The sequence below is a fragment of the Pinus tabuliformis genome, chromosome 3_2, assembly GCF_031772625.1.
Source record: "Pinus tabuliformis cultivar Carrire ecotype Pingquan chromosome 3_2, CPIR1, whole genome shotgun sequence".
Classification (NCBI taxonomy): Eukaryota; Viridiplantae; Streptophyta; class Pinopsida; order Pinales; family Pinaceae; genus Pinus; species Pinus tabuliformis.
The window spans coordinates 889,898,936-889,909,054 of record NC_142302.1 but is presented as its reverse complement, the minus strand read 5'-3'; the positions used below and the strand labels follow the sequence as shown (position 1 = coordinate 889,909,054).

The window sequence follows — 10,119 nt, the reverse complement described above, 5'->3', positions numbered from 1 at the left end:
CCCTTCGTAAGCATCAAGTGAAGCATTGGGACGAGCCTACTTCATGCTTTGCCAGGAAGGGGTTAAAACCTCAACAAGTTCCTATAACTTGATCTTACTTAGGGTTCAAGCCCAAAACATGAAAGAATCCTCAAAGCTACACTGGGAAGAAAAGAAAAGGGGGCATAAAACAAATGAGCAACATCTAAGGGAAATACTAGGTATGTTGGTAAATTGATGACATATCAGAATGATCTTAGATGTGTTTTCCACAACAAACATACCCTTGAAATGAAGATCATCTATTGGAATATACAAGGCCTCAACTTCAAAGGGAAGAAGAGGCTCCTTAAAGATAAATGGTAGTTAGAACAATCAAATATACTGATGATACATGAAACCAAGTCAACTGGTGAAGCTCTTAATAAAATGTTTAGCAGATGGGGAAAGATTGTTGCATGAAAACAATAGATCCCTAGGGACATTATGGCAGTGTAACCATCATATGGAAAAACCAAGAGGTTTAAATCATAAACATGTTTGTTGCTAATCGTATTCTTACAATTTAGTTCCAGTTGATAAGAGTTAGAGAAGCATGCTTTCTCTCAAATGTTTATATGGGCTTGCTCATGTGTAGGACAAGGTGAGCTTCCTTCAATCAATTTCTCACATGCATCAACTCCTAACTCCGTTGCCTTGGATTTTGAGCGAAGATTTTAATTGCATTAAGTCATTGAAGGAAAAAAAAAGCAGATTTGGCAACTTGATGCCGATTCTATCCAATTCTAGAAGCTTCTAACCACATTGTCTTTGATAGAATTAGAATATGTCAATGGTACATTCCCCTGGAACAATCGCAGGGGAGGAGAGAAATAATTTTCCTCCAAGCTTTATTGCTTCATCATCTCAAAATCCTTTCTAAATTGGGATAATTTTATGGAGGCATTTATTCTCCCAAAATCATGGATCGAACCATAGGACCATCTGTCTCAGCATAGATATACAATCAAGACCTCACAACCTGTCATTCCATTTTGAAAAAAATTGGCTTCAACATGCTGACTTTCAAGAAAACATCAATAATGGTGGGAGGAGAAGCAAGACTTGGAAGGAGCTTACATGTTCAGGATGTAGCAAAAATTAAAACACATCAAATGGGAATTGAAAGGTTGGAATAAGTCTAAATTCGACAACATCCTAGAAGAGAAATCCAAGCTCGAGTAAAAAATGGCATCCATTCAATAGGAAGCTATCTCAAATCGCATATATGATGCCCTCATTGTAGAAGAGGATACTACCCTCACTTAGCTTAAAGAGCATCGGAAACAAGAGGAACTCTTATGGAAACAAATGTCTAGAGTTCGCTGGCTAAAGGAGGGAAAAAGAAATACCAATTTATTTCACAAATCTATGCTGCAACATCATCACCATAATAGAATTGCCTCCATCAAGAACCTTGCTAGTGAAAATGTACATATTTTTTAGGACGTCACTCAAGAACTCACCCAAGACTTCCAAGAAGTTCTAGCACCGCTTAATATTCATAGGATAAAAGAAATACATAACATCACAACTCATATGCCAAGATTAGTTATTGCTGAACAAAATGTTTCCCTACTTCGAGAAATAAAAATGGAGGAGGTTGACGCTCTCTTCAAAAGTATGCCACACAATAAATCATTTTACCCTGATGGATTCACCATTGAATTCTTCCAAGCATGCTGGGAAATAGTAGGTGAAGAAGTATCGCTTGCTGTGGAAGAATCTTGAAAATCTTGATCCATCTTAAAAGCCCTCAATGCCACATTCCTCACCTTGGTTCTAAAATAGAGCAATGCGGAGGAACCAAGTGGCTTCAACCCTATCACTCATTGCAATGTTATTTATAAATATTATCACAAAAATTATTGCTAATAGGTTGAAGACTCTCCTCCCAAATCTTATATCTCTTGAACAAATAGGGTTTGTGGAGGGGTGAAAAATCCTCGCTGAGATCATGGTAGCTCACAAAGTCATCCATTCATTAAAGCTGTAATGGAAACTAGGGGTGCTCCTAAAGCTTGATCTCTTGAAGGCTTTCGATAAGCTCAATTGGAGTTATTTGCTCCAAATTCTTCGGGCCTTTGGCTTCTCCCCTAAATGGACAATGTGGATCGAAAATCTCCTTTCATCTGTCTCTTTTCGGTCTTTGTAAATGGCTCACCTTTAGAGAAATTCAGACCTACTCGAAGAATTAGACAGGGTGTTCCATTATCACCATTCTTGTTCAATTTAACAATGGAAGGCCTGGCGAGATCCCTTAAAGCAACAATATGCGAGAGCCAACTCAAATGACTCCTACCATTTAGCGATGACTTACTACTCACCCATCAACAGTTCGTAGATGACACAATGGGCATGGGAACAACCACTGTCTCAGAAGCACGTGCTTTTCTTTGTGTGTTGGAGACTTTCTATCTTGCATCAGGCATGGAAGTCAATAATTCTAAATCCTTAATTTTTTTCTTTAAAATGCCTGTGCCTGTTTAACGACATATTTCCAATCTTATGGACTTCCAACACAATAATCTCCCATCAAAATATCTCATTGCTCCATTGGTCAACAACTCCTTGAGATGACAGGTATGGGAAGATCTTCTATCAAAGATTCACAACAAGCTAGTAAGATGGGATTTCAGATCTCAGAACATTGTAGGAAGAGCGGTTCTACTAAAATTATTCCTTTAAGCTCTTCCATATACATGTGCTCCACACTCATGGCATCTTCCTCGATCTTATAGGAACTCAAGGGAATCCAACACAAATTTCTTTGTGGAGGCCCTAATATAGAGAAAAATGGGATCTGGTTTCTTGGGATAAATTTTGCAAACCCCAAATTAAAGGAGGTCTTAGACTCTGAGACCCCACAACCATGGCTATAATCCTTGGAGCGAAAATATGGTGGAAATGGATTCAGGCAGAGCAAACCTTTGTAAACAAATATGGAACATCAAATATGCCCCCCAAACTCCAATTCAAGATCTAATCAGGCTGAATCCCTAAATAACTGGGTCATCCATTTGGATTTTGGCTAAAAATGAGTATCCTTAATCCAACAACATTGCTTTTGGGAAATAAAGGACAGGAATTCCTCACTGTTTTGGGGTGAGTCTTGGCAATAGCTCCCTAAACTGAGTGACAATCTGCAAATTCAAGATATGATAGACAAATTGAAAGCCCGGGATATAATAAGGTTGTACATTACTGGTCCAATGATGCTACATCTTCCCAATTGGGGCAATGGCAATCCCCATATTTATGGCATCCTCAACTAGAGGAAACTCATTGGCAGTGGTTTTGGAATTCTCTCCAACACAGAAAAATCTCCATTTCCATTCAACCAGACAAACTCAGATGGGGTTACCCTTCAAAAGGCTCATTCTCTATCTAGGAAGGTTATCATTTAGCAGTAGGGTATCATTCATTAGTAGTGGAGGAATTCTGGATAAAGATCTAGAAGCAACAGTCATGGCCAAAATTAGCCTTTTTCCTCTAGATGCTCTTCCAAAATAAATCATTGACCTGGGATAATCTTGTCAAACAGAACCATGAAGATCCATCTCACTGCCCTTTATGTCTTCATTACTCAGAGGACATGGGGCACTTGTTCTAAATTTGCTCTTATACTCTCGGGCTATTGGACCATCTCAACCAAATTCTCTCATGCTCTGACAAAGAACCCCTTAGTATCCTGAATACCACTGCTAACTAGCATAAATGAGTCTTTTCCTATTCCATCCTAAATTGAATATGGACTCTCACCCTAGTCTCCTTCTTTGGGATGTCTTGAAATAAAGGAATCACAAAATATTTAAAAACTCCTTTGTGTCTGAAAAATTTCTTTGGAATATCATCTAGGTTCATTAGGGGAATTTTGAGGTCTAAAATGAGCCTCTTGAGGAAAATAACAAAATAATAGGAAAAATAATAAAATAAAGGTTATGATTTTTTAAAAGAAAAGAAATAAAACTACTTTTTTTTAATTGTATTTATGTTACTTACCTCCTTGTAGGTTTACTCAAATTTCAAATGTGTACATTTGTTGGATATGGAATTCAATTCTACATCCAATGCATACTTTTGAGTAGATACACACTGAGAAAAAATCAAAATACATGAAAAGTGAGTTGCAAACACATTTTTTCATGTATTTTGAATTTTTATTGATGTGTATCTACTAAAAAAGATGTAGATTGGGTATTCAATGAATGTGAAATCTAATTCTCCATCCAACGATTATATATGTTTTAAATTTGAGTAAACCTACAAGGAGATAATTCATAAATAAGACTAAAAAATTAGTTTTCTTCTTTTCCCTTCAAAAATATTCTCCCTTGGGGATAACATTATCATCTTGAATCCTACTGGTTTTTTTAGTACATTTTTCATTTTGAGGCCCATTTTTGACCTCAAAATCCCCCTAATGAACATTAAAGAATCAATTATTGCCTCATCCTAGTCCTCTGCTGACTAGAAATCTCATGACTCTGAAGCTATTATCCTCCAGCTTTTGCATCTTGCTCCATCTTCCTTCTCCCCTCCCTCCCCTTCGTCCCAATAGTCCCCGCCATTGGTCCCCTCCCTCTCCTTCGTCCCAATAGTCCCCACCATTGGTCCCCTCCTCCCTTGGATTTTCTCAAACTCAATTTTGATGGAGCATCAAAAGGTAACTCTAATCTCTCTAGTTTTGGTGGCATCATCAAAGACCATCAAGGATCTCCCCTTCACCTTTATTCTAGTTCCTTGGGAATTGATAACAATAATGCTGCAGAGCTTACAAGGCTTGTTTCAATGTTAGAATTAGCTCAGTCTCTGAGATAAATGAAACTCATTATGGAAGGAGACTCTCAAATTATTATCAACACGTTGTTGCCAAAATATCCACTAGATGGAGATTGGAGTAACTTCTCTTACAAGCCTCCTCTCTCATGGGCCTACTCCCTATCACCATCCATACACGTGTTCGACTCACATGTAACAATGTGGGAGATCTACTGACTGATCATGGATGTATGGATTACAAGGTCACAATCTCTTCTCCTTCAACTCTTCTAATCGAATCCCCTCTTAAAGAAGATTGCAGACATCTGATTGAAAAGGATGGGACTCTTCGAATGACACATCCCGACTCCCGGATGGGGTGACACGTGCATGCAAAGGGGGGAGGGGTTGCCACCACCCCACTTGGTGATCATGTGGGAGGCAGTGGCAACACACACCCAACCGATGTTAATGTTGGCCTGTGTGGCCATTAAGACATTTCTCTTTTTGCAAATGATGAGGCAACGTTCAAGACTAAGTGGGAAGCTCAAGAAGGTGAAGCGTGCGATTCCCATAGTGATTCTGCTTAATTGTCTGAGGCTCGACGATGGGGCTGTAAATGTAGGTCTCCAAGCAGGATGCATCTTGATAAATGGTCCCAAGTTAACTGTGTTGAATTATAGAGGTCTCGGTAGGAAACCTGGACTTGGGCAGTTGCAGCGGCTATTTCTATTCCAGTGCTGACTCTTGGTGCAATTTTTCTCCTTAATTCTATGGATTGCATGTTGTTGCTCCTTCGAGTTCTAAATTCTACCTTTATAGATGTTTCCATATCGATATGGATTTTGGTCGCGTTCCCTTTCCTTGGTTGGCAAAGTATTTGTTTTATGGATTCTTTGGTGGGTTGTGTCACCCTGAGGTGGGGTCTTGGGAAACTCTATGCAAGAGGAAGAATTCGAGCTCACCCTCATTTTGTGAGCATTGCCTCCTCAATGTGTATTTGGGCTTTTCCCTCTTTGGGACATTCCTCCTAGTTCTCAAGCAACTTTCTTGGCTAAACGGTGGTCTATTGGAGCCTTGACGATGGGTTGCATTATTGGGTCCTTCTGTTGGTGCTAGCGTGACTCTATTGGGCCCTTGGGGAATTCTTCCTTTGCAGGTTGCGTTGGGGTATGAGGCTTGGTGGGTGAGTACCTCTAGTGCTTTTGGTTTCATTTTATTTTTTCATGATATATACATAATTTTTTTAAATGACATATATAATATGTACGTAATTTACATTAAAATATTTTACATTACATGTACATCCAAACATTTTATCATGCAAATTAAAATAATTTTTTATTATTCATAATTTTTTAAGTATATGTCAATATTAATTCTTATTAAAATATTTTATTGATAATCCAAATTCACACAGAGCATTTTTTTTACAGAACATTAAAATGTTTTATTTTAGCAATTTTTTTCTTCTTCTATATATAGATATATATGAAGTTGGTATCAACATATATTAGTTAACATAGATATTCAAATGGTTTTAAATCTATAGTTAAAATATTTTTGAAAAGTATAAGTTTTAATTCATTTTTTTTATTACCATTGACGTTATTTTTCTATTTAGAACATAATTTTTATTTTTATTTTAAAAGAGCACACAGAGATAGACAAACAAACCTACACATCTTTTCATACTCAAATATAAAATGAAATTAGCCAACAAATTTACAAATAAATTTTCCATCCTTCTGCTCTCGTTTCATCCTTCTTTCCTCATTGTTCTCCCATTATTTTTTGAAACATTACCATACTAGTTGCTTCTAATACATTTATATTATTTAATATATCTCATCTTAATTCTATTGAAACTAAATACACCACGAAATTATATATTCTTTAATATATCAGTATTAAAATCTTAATTCTATTGAAACTAAATACACCACGAAATTATATATTCTTTAATATATCAGTATTATTTTAATGGGATATCCTTGTATCTGGTTAACCGGCCAGAGCTATTTGATTATCTTAAATTTAAAATAGTTTGGTTGAAATTTGACAGATATATATTTTGTTATTTTAAATGTATAAAAAATTTAATATCATAAAAAAATCTTTTAAATTATTTAAATTGAGTAAAGTTCCCAACTCAAATATAAAATTGTAATGAATACCTCGCGGATTCACGGCAAGGTTGATTTAAAAAAAAAAGGCGTAGAACCGTTAGAATACGGCTTCGATTTCGCGTCAGCCATGATGTCAGGTAGGAAATGGGCTTCGTCTGTAAAATTATAAGGCTGCGCCTTATTAAATACACTCTCAGGGCGAGGGGAAGCCTCCTCCTCCAGCTATGGCGACTACTGATGATCAGCCAGAGGAGAAGACAACGCGGATGCCTTTGCGAGGCAGGGCTGCCATTGTTATAGGTGACTCTGGGGGTCTCGGCAGGGAGATCGCCCTCCATTTGGCGGAGAAGGGAGCCAGAGTGGTCGTCCATTACTCCTCCACTCAACACTCCGCAGAGGAAGTGGCTTCCATAATCAATAATAATTCCTCGCATGGTGTGAGGGCCATTGTCTGCAAAGCTGATGTCGCCTAGCCCTCGCAAGTCGCCCAGCTATTCGACATGGCCGAGCAAACGTTTGGGCCGCTCCACATAGTGGTAAACAGCGCGGGATTCCTGGATCCCAAGTATCTATCACTTGCAGAGACCTCCGAAGAAGATTGGGACCGAACATTCAACATCAACTGCAAGGGGGCGTTTCTGTACAGCAGAGAAGCCGCCAACAGGGTTGTCCGTGGGGGCGGCGGTCGCAGCATCAACATTAGCAGCTCTAGTGTGGGATTGGCGATACCAAGGTTCGGCGCCTACGCGGCAAGCAAGGCGGCGGTGGAGATGATGACGAGAATCCTGGCACAAGAATTGAGGGGCACTCAGATTACTGCAAATTGTGTGGCCCCAGGCCCTATTGCCACCGATATGTTCTTTGCTGGCAAGAGCGAGGCGGCGATCGAGCTCGGGATCAAAGCCAGTCCGTTTGAGCGGTTGGGGAAGGTGGAAGATGTGGCTCCCCTGGTTGCGTTCTTGGTGAGCGATGAAGGAGAATGGGTTAATGCTCAGATCGTCCGGGTCAATGGAGGCCAGTTTTGATGTATACAATTGGGTGGTTTCTATGTTTTTTTTTCTTCGATGTATTGTGCTCACTTCTTTTTTTTTTGTTTTCTGAGCTCTTACTTTGGTTTTAATGGATTGTGTTCACTCTGTGTTTGAAGAAGTCCCTTGGGGTTTTGTCCCAAATACATATCAATCATTTTCCCATTAATATGTTTAATGTTGTAATTCTTGAATGTGTAATGAAAAAAAAGGTTTGATATGTTATTGATTGGTTTAGAGAATGCTTTTAATTTATAACTTGTTTTTACTATCTATATATATAATGGGTTGATATTATAATTTTTGAATATGTAATGGAAAACCATGTTTGATGTTTTTATTGGCTTGATATCAAAATTTTTGAATATACAATGAAGACATAATGTTTGATGTTTTTATTGGTTGGTTCAAAGAGTGAGCTAGCTCGTTCCTCTTATATGCATTGGAATAAATCTTGACATGTTATCATTCTTGAATATGCATTAATAAAATAAGATCGAGATGTGTTATTAATTGTTATTTTTTTTTTATTAGATATATTATTTGTTAGTTTAAAGTTTGAATTTTGACTGCTTATAGTTTAATATATTTATAATTTTTGAATGCGATTTAGGTGTGAGTAGTCACAATATGATAGGTATTAAATTAAATTCCAATATTATGAATTTTAAATAAATAGTAGAAGAGTAAAATTTGAATATATTTAATAATGAACTTAAGTGTGTTTTTTAATTGGTATAGAAATGAATATTCTTAAATATATAATGAGAGATTAAAATTTGAATATGTTTATTACTTAATTTAGAATTTGAATATTTTTCCTTGATGAAAAATTTGAGCTCTGCAAAACCTTAGCCGTCTCAAAACCTTAGCTATTGAATCACCGACTTCCTCTCCATCCTTCTTCCCATAGAATCCTCTCCATCCTTCTTCCCGTGGAAACTACTAGCGAAGAGAGTGGTTCCTCTTCCTACAATCAAGTTGTTGTTGGATTGAACAAATCAGGGAAAACATTTAACAATCAACGTCTAAATGATGAGCAAAATCTTAATGGTAACAAAAAAAACAGTTAACAATCAACCTCCAAATGATGAGCAAAATCTGCCTAGTCATCCTCATGGAAGATGCCAACTCGGCCTCTTGCCAACTCGACCTCCCAAAGGAAGTTGTGGATCCAAATTTTGAATAGATCTTGATATACATTGGAATAGATCTTGATATGTTATTATTCTTGAATGTGCATTAAAAGAATAAGGCCCAAATGTGTTATTAATCCATTGTTATTTTTGAATGTGTATTAAAAAGAAAAAAGATTTAGATAATGTTATTTGTTGGTTTAAAGGTTGAATTATTAGAGAAAGGATCCTTCAGTAATGTAATGGTTTAAATTTTGGCTACTTACAATTTAATATATTTATAATTTTTGAATGTGTAATGAAAATTCAAGATTTAGACGTGAGTAGTCACAATATGATATATATTAAATTAAATTTTAATATTATAAATTTTTAATAAATAGTAGAAGAGTAAAATTTGAATATATATAATAATAAATTTAAGTGTGTTTATTAATTGGTTTAGAAATTAATATTTTTAAATATATAATGAAATATTTAAAATTTGAATATGTTTATTAGTCAATTTAGAATTTCAATCTTATCTTTTGATGAAAAATTTGAGCTCTGCAAAACTTCAGCTGTCTCAAAACCGTAGCTACTGAATCACTGATTTCCTCTCCATCATTCTTCCCATGGAAACTGCTAGCAAAGGGAGTGGTTCCTCTTCCTACAATCAAGTTGTTGTTGGATTGAACAAATTAGGGAAAACATCTAGCAATCAACCTCCAAATAATGAGTAAAATCTTAATGGAAACAAAAAAACCCGGAGTAGTCGTCCCCTCCTCAAGGAAGACGCCAACTCCGTGGCTGCCTCCCAAAGGGAGTTGTGGACCCAAAATTTGAAGTTAGCTCTAAAAATATTAACTCTAAACATATTGGAGGCTATATTCAGTTCATGAAAGATCACACCCTCATTAATAAGTTTTTAGGCATATGACCGACTAAAAAATCTCTAACCCAATGGATACAACTTAAATGGAAGCCACAGGGGAAAACCAAGCTTAATTTTGGTGTAGAAGGCCTCTTTACAATGATTTTTGCAGATTTGGTAGACATAAATTGGGT

General features: G+C 36.7%; 1 pseudogene; it reads left to right on the top strand.

The window, feature by feature from the left end:
• Nucleotides 1-6,991: 6,991 nt before the first annotated feature.
• Nucleotides 6,992-8,127, top strand: LOC149183484 (short-chain type dehydrogenase/reductase pseudogene; annotated as a pseudogene).
• Nucleotides 8,128-10,119: the final 1,992 nt, after the last annotated feature.